This window comes from Rhipicephalus microplus, chromosome 4, assembly GCF_043290135.1.
Source record: "Rhipicephalus microplus isolate Deutch F79 chromosome 4, USDA_Rmic, whole genome shotgun sequence".
In the NCBI taxonomy this organism is placed as follows: Eukaryota; Metazoa; Arthropoda; class Arachnida; order Ixodida; family Ixodidae; genus Rhipicephalus; species Rhipicephalus microplus.
The window spans coordinates 165,383,723-165,394,599 of record NC_134703.1 but is presented as its reverse complement, the minus strand read 5'-3'; the positions used below and the strand labels follow the sequence as shown (position 1 = coordinate 165,394,599).

At 41.8% G+C, this 10,877-nt stretch overlaps 1 protein-coding gene across 8 annotated transcripts in view; it reads right to left on the bottom strand.

Annotated features, from left to right (window-relative positions):
* Window positions 1-10,877, bottom strand: part of LOC119172939 (uncharacterized) — a 1,216,589-nt gene that overhangs the window by 1,000,201 nt on the left and 205,511 nt on the right. The window lies entirely within an intron of this gene.

Below are 10,877 nucleotides of genomic sequence, written 5' to 3'. Positions count from 1 at the left end.
TTGCAACTAGTGGATGACTATCTTCCACAATTTTTCTTGCTATTCGACTTGAGTCTTGATCACAATGCACTCGTCATATCAATTTCGACTTTTGTTCTGTCTGCTAAATTTTTTAAGTCTGTAGTTGCCAAATTTGTTTTTGCAAATCAGAAAGTGTTGTTTGTTTCCTGTGACGGTGCTTGTTAAGTTAGCAGAAGTGGTCTGATTTTCTGAAAATTCGGAATAACTTTCATATTGCAAATTCTGACCATTTCAGTGATAGTCTTTAGGAGTATGAAGCAAAGCACTTGAATGACATCTTGCACATTTTTATTACTTTGGGGTGTATTCATAGGTACTGTAAGTTGTGCTTCGATATTGGATGCTTGGAATCTGTTAGTGTGGGCGGGTTACAGGTGATTGTTTCTGTGACTGTCCTGAAACAAGAGTGGCAAATCTATTCAATGACTCAAGGAATGTGTATTTTGTTTGTAACTGGACCCGTAAATTATTTTGTTTTGTCTGACATTTACTTATGAACAAAACAAGACTTTTCACGGGACATTAAGCATCTACCAGTCAAGTAGTTAGTTTAGTAATTGACTGGTGCTTGTGCAACTGCAAATCGAAGCACTACTGGTGTATTGCATCTGTAAATCGACCTGGGAAATGTTCATATTTTTAATTTTACTGCATTGTGACACACCAGTAAGATTTTCTGTTCGTAACGCACCTTCAAGTATGCAATTGGAATCAATAAAGAGCAGTTTGAAATGAAACATAGGGGATATTTTCTGTCAACAACTTTTAGGTTTACTTATCTTCGTTTGTTATAGTTTTTTATTACATAAGTTGTGGTACATGGCAATGAGCATTTAGTTTTTGCTTTTTGCTTGTATTAAAGATGAAAATCAAGATGTAACATCTGTGCAGGCCTGCGATTTCTTTGAGTATAACTACTGGGATGATATGTTAGAGGAATTCACTTAGTCGCACATTGCTGGAACAAAGTATGAAAGTACTTTTTTATACTCCATATTTTTATAACCCTGCACTTGTAGACAGATGAAAAAAAAATATACAGTACATGATCAGATCTATGCAAAAGAAACACAAGCGTGATATCTCCAACTGGCCAGCTAGACATCTCTGGTAATAATGATGCTTCAACTTCAAGCGTGATAACCACATCCCTGCAAACTCGCTCATGATTCGAATCACTCAGACTGATTGAGCTGCGAGCCTGAGTTCGAGTGAATCTGTTTGACGAAAACATTCACGAGTGTGAGCGAGTGTGGCTAGACAAAATTTTTGTGAATCTGAGTTCGGACCACTCCGTTTGAGGAAAGTTTTAGTGATTCCGAGTCCAAGTGAGCGTGCTTGAGGAAAAGTTTCCGGAGTCTGAATGCAAGCGAGTCCACTTCAGCCGAATTTCGAGGAGTGAGTACCAGTGAGTGAAAAACTATTATTGAGTGAGCCCCACTCATTTTGCTGACATGTGGTGATGACTGCTCGTGTGTCACTTCATGTGAGATTATAAATAATCAAGACTCCCGTGACGGTATGTTGGAGTTGTGTTGAGGCTTGTTGGTTAAAACTAAAGGTGCACTTATGAGAAAAGTTATTAAAATTATACTAGTGAATTGCCTCTCTACAGTTGAAGAAACCTCTTTTGCCACGAAACAACACTTGGAAGGTGAGAATGCAGGCAACATGCAAAAAAGAAATTGACTGTGTTGCCCCCTTGAAGTTGCTGCATTTCTTCGTGACATTCTTTTGACAAAATCTGCTGAGACCTACATGTTTCTTCATTGATGAGAATGGTGTGTTTTAAGGGAGCCAGGAACTTATCCTTCAGTGAAAAAATGAGCGAAATTACAAGAGGCACATTGGAGGCTGTGACCTCAGGTTTTGGTGCTTTCATTCAATATTCAAAAGTGACACGTTGACATTAATTTTTTCTTTAATAAGCCTGGGATATCAAAATATTTTATAATGAAATTCAGAAAAAAGTATTTCATCTTGCCAGTATAAACGGAAATGACTGTCCTGGTTGTGGATTACGCCTGTTTCTTAGATTTTCCCACAAGGTGCTTTAAAGTAACATAGTCGGAATTATGTCGCTACTCCAGTGCTGTGGTTATTACGGCCTCAAATTTTGAGGACAAAATCGCATGAAAGAAGCTTTCAATGAGTGATTTGATGGAATGGTTTTGAGCACTTTTCTTCGCTTGCATTTTGCACACTGAGGTGCGGTAATGTTGCTAGTAGTTTTTCTATTTAGGATCATTAAGATGTTTTATGGCCTTCACTGACATGATGTAAGATGCCAGTGTACTTGGTAAATGGCATGAATGGCTACTGTCTTGCACTAGGATTCTACCAGCCTGGCAGCCTTTCCCTAATATTTACAGTTTCGTAGCAGGCTGGGGATTGACTGGCAATCTTTCATCTCAATTCCATTCCTAAACGTGCATAAGCAAGCCTGAAAAATTGCATTGTTTCTACCATGATACACAAATAAGACAAGTTCAATTGCTTCGCACATTTATTTTTATGCTTCTTGTAATATGGCATATGTGATGATTACATTATACCTATCTGAAGTTTTATATTGGTGTCACACGGGTACTTTTAATCTCAATCAGGGGGATCCAGATCAGTTTTCTTGATCGCGATTAACTTTATGACCGCTGCTACACAGCCCAAGCTAATCTGGTTCGAGCTTGGGTCGGAGGAATGCCCCAGGTGGCGTTTGCGTGTTGTAAAACATCCCACTGACAAGCCCTTCATCAGCAATGTTATTTGTGCAAGACCCGCTCGAACATCAAAAACTTTGCATGCCACTACGATAGTCATTTCATAAATCCATCATTTGATAAAGTTTTCCTAGCACTTACCTGTGTGAGATTGCTGTGTGATATTCTTAGCCTTTGCTTTTATTTCTGATAGCCCCCGCTCGTAGCCGTGCAGTCGCAGCGAAGCGTCAATCTCGTTGTACGCGCCAGTGTTTCACTTCTGGCACCTCAAGTCTGTTCCAATCGCTCTTGCTAGCAGTCATTTACTGTAAAGATCTCTTCATTCGACCACGAAATGTGCATACGTTGCGACATAGTCGAAAGGCTTGCGACACTCATTATCAGTTTGCTTCTAGGTGCTTCAACAGCTCCAACAGAGTGAGAGTTGGAACTAAGCACTGAAGGCAATGGTCGACTGCTTGTTGTTTGCTTATCGTCTGCTTCTCCAGTAACTACATGCGGTCAATGCGAATCCTAAAAGATGCAATACTTCAGATATTGTTCCAATTCGAACAGCTTAGACCTTGCTTTTTATAAAAATCTAGCTGTTTTGAAGCGTCTTTATTGAACTATGCTCGATTTTCTTGTTTATTGTGCTTTCAACAAGCTCATCTAGGGTGTACAGATGACAGCAAAATCGTGATCTCCCAGGCAGATCGCGGATTGCGATAGTCTTGATCCCGGTTACACCTGATCGGGATTAAAAGTGACCGTGTAACAGTGCCTAATCTAGATCAAGGTTAATCCAGATCGACACTGATCGTGATTAAAAGTATCCATGTGACGCCGGTATTACTGTAGCCATGAAAGCCATGATTTAATCCACAATGTAGTTGTGTAGTTTCGTATTTATGTAAACAGAGTCTTTGTGGTGAAATGAACATGGCATGAAAGAACCACGAGTTGGACGACACTGCACGAATGCTTGTGGTGTCTTGTCGGTGTTTTGGGGTTACCTTTATTTTACCATCAAAACCGTACCAACATACACCCAAATGCGAATCTTACTGAAAATTTTTGTTAAATATGCAGATCTCAGATGCAGTGCCATTTGAAGGCATTTCAAGACTTGAATTTCATTTTGGGGCACTTTGAACCAAGACAATCCTTATTCAAGATTGTGACATTTCACAGCATTAAGAACGTAGCAAAAGAAGCTGCAGAAGAAAATATTAGTGTTTGCGTTGACAGTTGCTACATTGATCAGCTCTATTTCGCCAATGTGGAAGAGCTTCTGCTGTTACTTTTCTGCTAAAACAGTGTACTGTCGGAACTGCTATGCCAGGTAACCAAGCCTTTCTAATTCCTTATATAATTAAGTTATTTGAAAATTGTAGTTAACCCAACCTTGTATGCAATTATAGTTGGTTGTCATTTGCCATTTTAATTCAATGTTTCGAAATAGTGAAGGAAGATGCTTAAAAGCTTGCACACTTGAGCTTCGAGTTTAAGAATCAAGATTCTGTTTCCATTACCTTCTCAGTCGTTATCCCGACTTAGTTTCTCGGTAACATATCAACTGTGCTGCTAAGAATGAAACATGTGCGCGTAACATTGGCCGCTTCAAGTACCTTATCATTTTTCCTTTTGCGAATGAAAGCACCCATTAGACTTCCGGAAAGTAACATTTGATCGGTTGAGCTTCGTTGCCTTAAGACTTTCAACTTATTTACCTTAACACTCTCTGTTATTAGGCGTTCATCTGCCATGAGTGGTGAATATGTTGAGCCAGGTTACCAATCGCAATGTATCTAAAATGTTGTTATTTGCATTAAATTGCATCAGCTGTGCTTGTCCATACCGGTTAATAACTTTGATTTTTAAGATTTATTTTAAAATCTGCGTGGTTTATGGTGAAACCTCCAGAATGTCTGTGCAAAATAACTTCCAGTATTAAATCTCTAATGCTGGAAGTGTGTAGGTGATGTTGACAATGTGAAAAAATGAAACATTAATAATTCAGGTGTTCTAGTGCAGCTAGAAACGCTTGTGGCATATTTCCGCTGATATATCTACACACAGTTACTGTCATAGTGCTTCTTTAATGCAGAGACATTTTTTTATTTTTTTCATCTGACAATAAGAAGGCTTCGAGAAATCTTGTAACCTTTGATCGCCAGCTTGCTTGAAAATATAGGCTACTAGCATTTTGTGCAGTGTGGAATTGTGTGGGCTGCACCATGTTTTACAGACTAGTACAAATGCGATAGACGATGTATATACTCCAGCTTAAAGTTTTTTTTTTCTTCTAAAGTTCCTTTGATTGTACACATCCTCACTTACATTGTATTATCAATTTCTTGAATGACCTTTCCCATCTTTCAGCTAGTCTACTACCGGTTAACATTCATGTATTAACGACAGAATTTAGTGCTTCTCAGTTCTTGTTACTTAAAGAGGCTTTGTACTGTGACTTCTTACCGGTTGCTATGTCAGAGGTCTTATTTAGGCAGAGCATTAATGTAATGTCAAGTGGAGATCAAAATATAAGTTTGAACTAGTAAATGAACTTGGCAATGATCTCGTTATTGTGAATGAGTATGGCTGAATAGGCTGTGTAATGTGTAGAGCAAACAAGCAGTCACCTGTGTGAGTCTGTGCAAACATGTGTAAAACAATAAATGGTGACAAATGCAGGAGATGTGTAATTGTGCATCTCTGGAAGAGGCCTATTACAAGGACGCATAAGAGCAGACATTTCATAGCAATGGCCAGTGGTATCGGATCTTGCATCAGCTAATTATTCCCCTTAAATCAGAGAAAAAAACTAGTATTTTCTGGTAGTGTAATTGTCTTAGCTACTGGTATTTCTTAGGATGCACGTTGTTGTCATGGCAGTGACTGTACTTTGTTGAACTTTTCTAGCAGTTAGAGGTAAAGCTGGAAATGGGTTTTGCGTATTGCTGCTGTGCTCCCACGATAATTGCTTCGGCTTGATGTAGCGATAGAGTATCATGGCTGATGACTTATGTCGTGCCTACTGGGCATGCCTCGCTCAATTCTCTATGCAGTTCCTGTTTTCTTTTTACTTTCTCTCTCTGTTGATGCGCAAACATTGCGGCTGGTTGTGCGTTAGCGATTCTGCCTGCACTGTTTAATCAGTTTGTTCCTCAGCCGTTTTGTTGTGCGAGGCCGAAATTCAGAATAAGTGGGAAAAAGTAAACCAAGATGTGGATTTGGCATGTCAGTGTTTGGTGATGCATGTGGCATTGGGCTATTTTTTCAATTGGAAGTTTGTACTGTGTGGAATGTGTACAGGCCAGGTGTGCAGGAATTCTATGTGCTGCATTTTTGAGAAATTATATGCAACGGATGCTTTTACTTTCTATTTTCCATTCAGGTATTTTGGTGCTTTGCCACTTTGATTAGTCCTTTATGAAGTCGGTATGAATGATGAATTGTGGGCTTGCTTTGCACGTGTACATACCTTTTGAAGTGAGCTTCTCAAGCTTTGTTACATTTGGGCATGTCACTACTCTCCAGATGCAAGTTTATGCTGTTCATCTGGTGTGCATTGGTGCAAAGACTCTTACCTTCAGAGTCTGTGCCGCCATCGACGACGTGAGCTGTAGTGAAACTTGTTGATCAAGTTAGCCCTTCTTTTTTTTGGTGTTTTCGACTGTTTGCATGTGCTTTGATCCTTGTGAATGCAGTGCAGTGCAAATCTTTGATTCTGTATTTAAAAGACTACATCGCCAAATATCCACTCTGTACTTTTCAATTGTGCATTACCTGGAAGCAATGCCTATAGTTTTAAATAAAAAGTTGTATCACAATCTTGCTGTCCACCTGATAGAAATTTTGTATGTTCTTCTTCTGTAGAGAGAGAGAGAGTGGAGCTCGAGGCAGTGAATCGATGAAGAAGAAGCGGACTCTGCGCACGAGATGCTAGCAGCCCTGGGGTGTCACACGTACCTGTAAATATTGCAAATACACTCGTTCCTCTCTTCTGTGTGTTTGTAACCTCCGTAACAATATGCTACAATTAGCAGACTACTATGGCAGCCACTTATCACGCAAATGGATCACGCCTGGCACTTCTTAAGAGGAACTCCCGGTTGGTTTTATGGGTGACAAATGAACAGCCGGGTACACAACGGCACCGCACTGCAGCCTAAATTAGATGCAGTGACGGCTCCGCAATAACGAAAGGCGTTGCAGTAAGAGACGGCGAAAAACTGTCGCAAAGATATGCTACAATTAGCAGACTGCTATGACTGGCACTGCATGGATTGGGCATGCAAGAGATGCTCATCGGCGTATCGTCCAAACACACTTCCCGTTCAGCAGAAACGCAACAGGCACAAACGCATAGACCGTGGGATGTAAAAGAAGTGTCGCGTGTGCTCTGGAGCAATGGACAACAAGGCTGGGGGCGTTCTGAACTTCGCCTGGTCCTGTACTCTGTGATGTAAAGGCACGCGTGCACGCCTAGTTTGGTCAGAGCTGTGAATATGTAAAGGAATTGCGTATTTTACGCAAGGGGCGTCGCAAAAGTTTTTCCCTCAGCGCCTGGGTGAAAGTTTGTACCCCGCTCCTCGGTCACATCAAGAAGAAATTACCGCCTTTCATGTAAAGCTTCATTCCCAGCAAAAAAACTACTTTAAAGAAAGTGCACTCTACTTGATTTAGCAGTTTGCTATCTCCCTACAGAGATGAAGAAACCACTTCAATGTCGTCGTCTGCACGTAGGAGCGGTGACAACGCGCGGTCAGGACGATGTCGTCTGCTCGCGACAAGCCAGCCGTGCGTCGGCGTATTTAGAAAGTGCGACAGCTAGAGGCGCTCACATCCGTACCGAAGTCTTAAATGAAGATACAGCAGGACTAGCAACTACCCTGGCGAATGGCGTCGATGACTTGCGCGCCACTTCTCCTTGGGTACAGGTAGTGATATGCACGATACCGGAGGTACCGGTGTGTGATAGCAACCTGCAAAGAGCGGTTGTCAACGCAAACCACGAGATATGGCGGATGAGTCGAGAGAAAGGCTTTGAGGTGGTAGAAATAAACAGAGAGGTGCATAGGTAGGGTGGTTTTCAACAAGACAGAATTCACTTCGATGGGCGGCTAGGTCATGAGGTGGGTTGGCGACTTGCAGGATGCGCAGTAGCTTTTTTGGGGGGCAAGCGAGCCCTTCGGGGTGCAGGATAGCTAGTAACGAGGAAAACAACCAGGGAGGCTCTTCAACAGGTGGTATGGACAGATACGATTCCAAAGTGGCACCAATATCTAAGATAGGTAGAGTCCGGGGCATAAATAGACGTAGCCACGAGCGCCGAGCCCATTCAGACATAGGGTATATTAACATGCAGGGTGGTAGGAACAGGCTGAAGTGGGAAGAGATAGAAGAACAGCTAAGGGAAGAGAGGCTGATGGTATACGGTTTTGTTGAAACACATCTCAGGGACATGGAACAACCTCAGAAGAATCCTGACTACGCATGGGAATATTGTAATAGTACAGAAGGCAGCAGAAAGGGGGGTGGTATCGGGGCATTCATTCATAAAAGTACAGACTGGCAAAGGGTGAAGCAGGAGTGCAAGGAACATTTATGGCTAAAAGGGAAAGTGGCAGGTCAAATGACACTCCTTAGTTTCGTGTACTTGTGGACGGGAGCAAAGGCCAGAGAGGAAAACCAGGCACTGGTAGAGTGCAGATCAAAGGACATTCAGGAGTTTGGAAGAGAGTGCGATATAATTATACTAGGGGACATGAATGCGCACATAGAAGTTATAGATGGGTATACCGACCTGACCCGACAGGCAAAATGATCATAGATATGTGTGAAAGGCTTGATTTGATCATTTGCAACAGTACCGAGAAGTGTGAAGGACAAATAAGATGGGAGGTAGGAACGCTGCAGTCGACGATAGATTATGCACTGATGTCACATAGGATGTATGATAAGCTCAGGGGAATGCACATAGATGAAGGTGGCTCCAGAAGTCTGGGTAGTGATCACAAAGGTATCAAACTAAGTTTTGGAAGATCAGTGAAAGTGGGAAGGAGACAAGATGAGCAACTACAGGAAAATTTTTATCCAGAAAGGCAAATTGAAATAGCCACTAAAGAAATTGAAAAAGTAATCACGGAGGATAATAAGACAGTGTAGAAAAACACGAATCTAATTAGACTCTTTGAGCTAGAGCTTGCTAAGATGCGTGACAAGTCACCCCGGAAAAGAAGACACAAACCCAAAAGATGGTGGGATGAGGAAGTTAAGAGAGTCATAGCAAAACGTCAGGAAGCCTCTAGGGAACACAGACATGCTAAGCAGCGGGGTGAACCGACAGATGATGTTGAAAGAAAATGGGAAACCTTTCTAAGCTGTAGAAGGGATGCATCCCTTCTGATCAATGAAAAGATTCGAATAAAGGGAGCTCAGTGGCTGGCAGAAGTACATAAAGAAGATAGAAAGGCAGCTGCGAAATTTCGGAACCATCTAAACTCCCTAAGCAATGAGACAAGCCTAGAGCAGAGTTTTATAACTACTGCCCAAGGTGCTAGGCTAGAAGGGGACGAAGCTATTGAATATATAGGAACAAGGGTGACAGAAAAATTTCAACAAAGAAGTACTTTATGCACATCAATAGACAATGACGAGTCAAGTGGTGCAATGGCTCCATTTTCCCAACAAGAGTGGGAAAGGGCTGAGAAAAGGGTTCCTAGTAGTACATCCACAGGCCCAGATGGCATTCTAATTATGCTGATAAAGACATTAGGTCCGAAGTCTAAGCAGGCTTTGAGAGAGGCAGTGAGCAAAATAATAATCGATGGGGAAGTTCCCGATGGATGGAAACTTAGCAGGATGAGCATGATCTATAAATGAAAGGGGGACAACGCTGACATAAACAACTACCATCCTATCACAGTGACATCAGTTGTCTACAGGCTGGCGATGCAGATTATAAAGGAAAGACCGCAGGCATTGGTAGAGGATGAGGGGGTGCTCGGGAAACTGCAGAATAGGCTTCGGAAACACAGGAGGTTGGAAGACAATCTGTTCTAACTGACGCAGTGCATCGGAATAGGAGAAAAGGAACACAGGCCCCGGTGGCTAGCATTTTTGGATATCAAGGGAGCGTATGATAGCGTGGTTCAAGAGGAATTATGAAGAATACTGGACACACTAGGCGTGGAACATGTAGTCTTCTACATGTTCTCCTAAAGGATATCTATAAAGGTAACAAGGTAGTTATAAAGTGGGAAAAACAGGTATCCAAGCCTGCAGAGGTAAAACGGGGGCTTAGGAAGGGGTGTCCCCTGTCACTCTTATTATTCATGATGTACCTACAAGGATTAGAGGCCAAATTAGAGGAAAGCGGACTGGGCTTCAACCTCTCTTTAGTCAAACAAGGAAAACTTATTGATCAGGCACTACCAGCATTAACGTACGCAGATGATATTGTGCTGATGGCCAACAACAAGGAAGATTTGCGTAGATTGATGAACATCTGCGGTAATGACGAAGATAGGTTAGATTTTAGATTCAGTAAGGAAAAATCAGCAGTCATAATGTTCAATGACAACAAAGGTAGTGAGCTTAGAATACAGGAGGTCAGGCTAGTGATAACAGATAAATACAAATATCTGCAGGCGTATGGATAAGCAATTGGGACCGAGTACCTGAGGGAACACGAAATATACGTGACGACTAAAGGTAACAGGAATGCAGCAGTGATGAAAAATAGGGCACAGTGGAATTACAATAGGTATGATGTTGTGAGAGGAATATGGAAAGGGGTCATGGTTCCTGGGCTGACGTTCGACAATGCGGTCTTGTGCATGAGATCAGAAGCTCAAGCAAGATTAGAAATTAAGCAACGTGGAATAGGTAGGCTTGCTTTAGGAGCTCACTGGAATACACCAAATCGGGGAGTACAAGGTGATATGGGATGGACATCATTTGAGGGCAGGGAAGCTAGCAGCAAGATAAAATTTGAGAAGCGATTGAGAGAAATGAAGGAGGAGCGTTGGGCTAGGAAGGTTTTCAGCTACTTGTACATAAAGAATGTCGATACAAAATGGAGGAAGCGAACCAGGAAGTTGACTGGTAAATACTTAGAAAACAGCAGGTGGCCAAACCAAAAAGAACTAT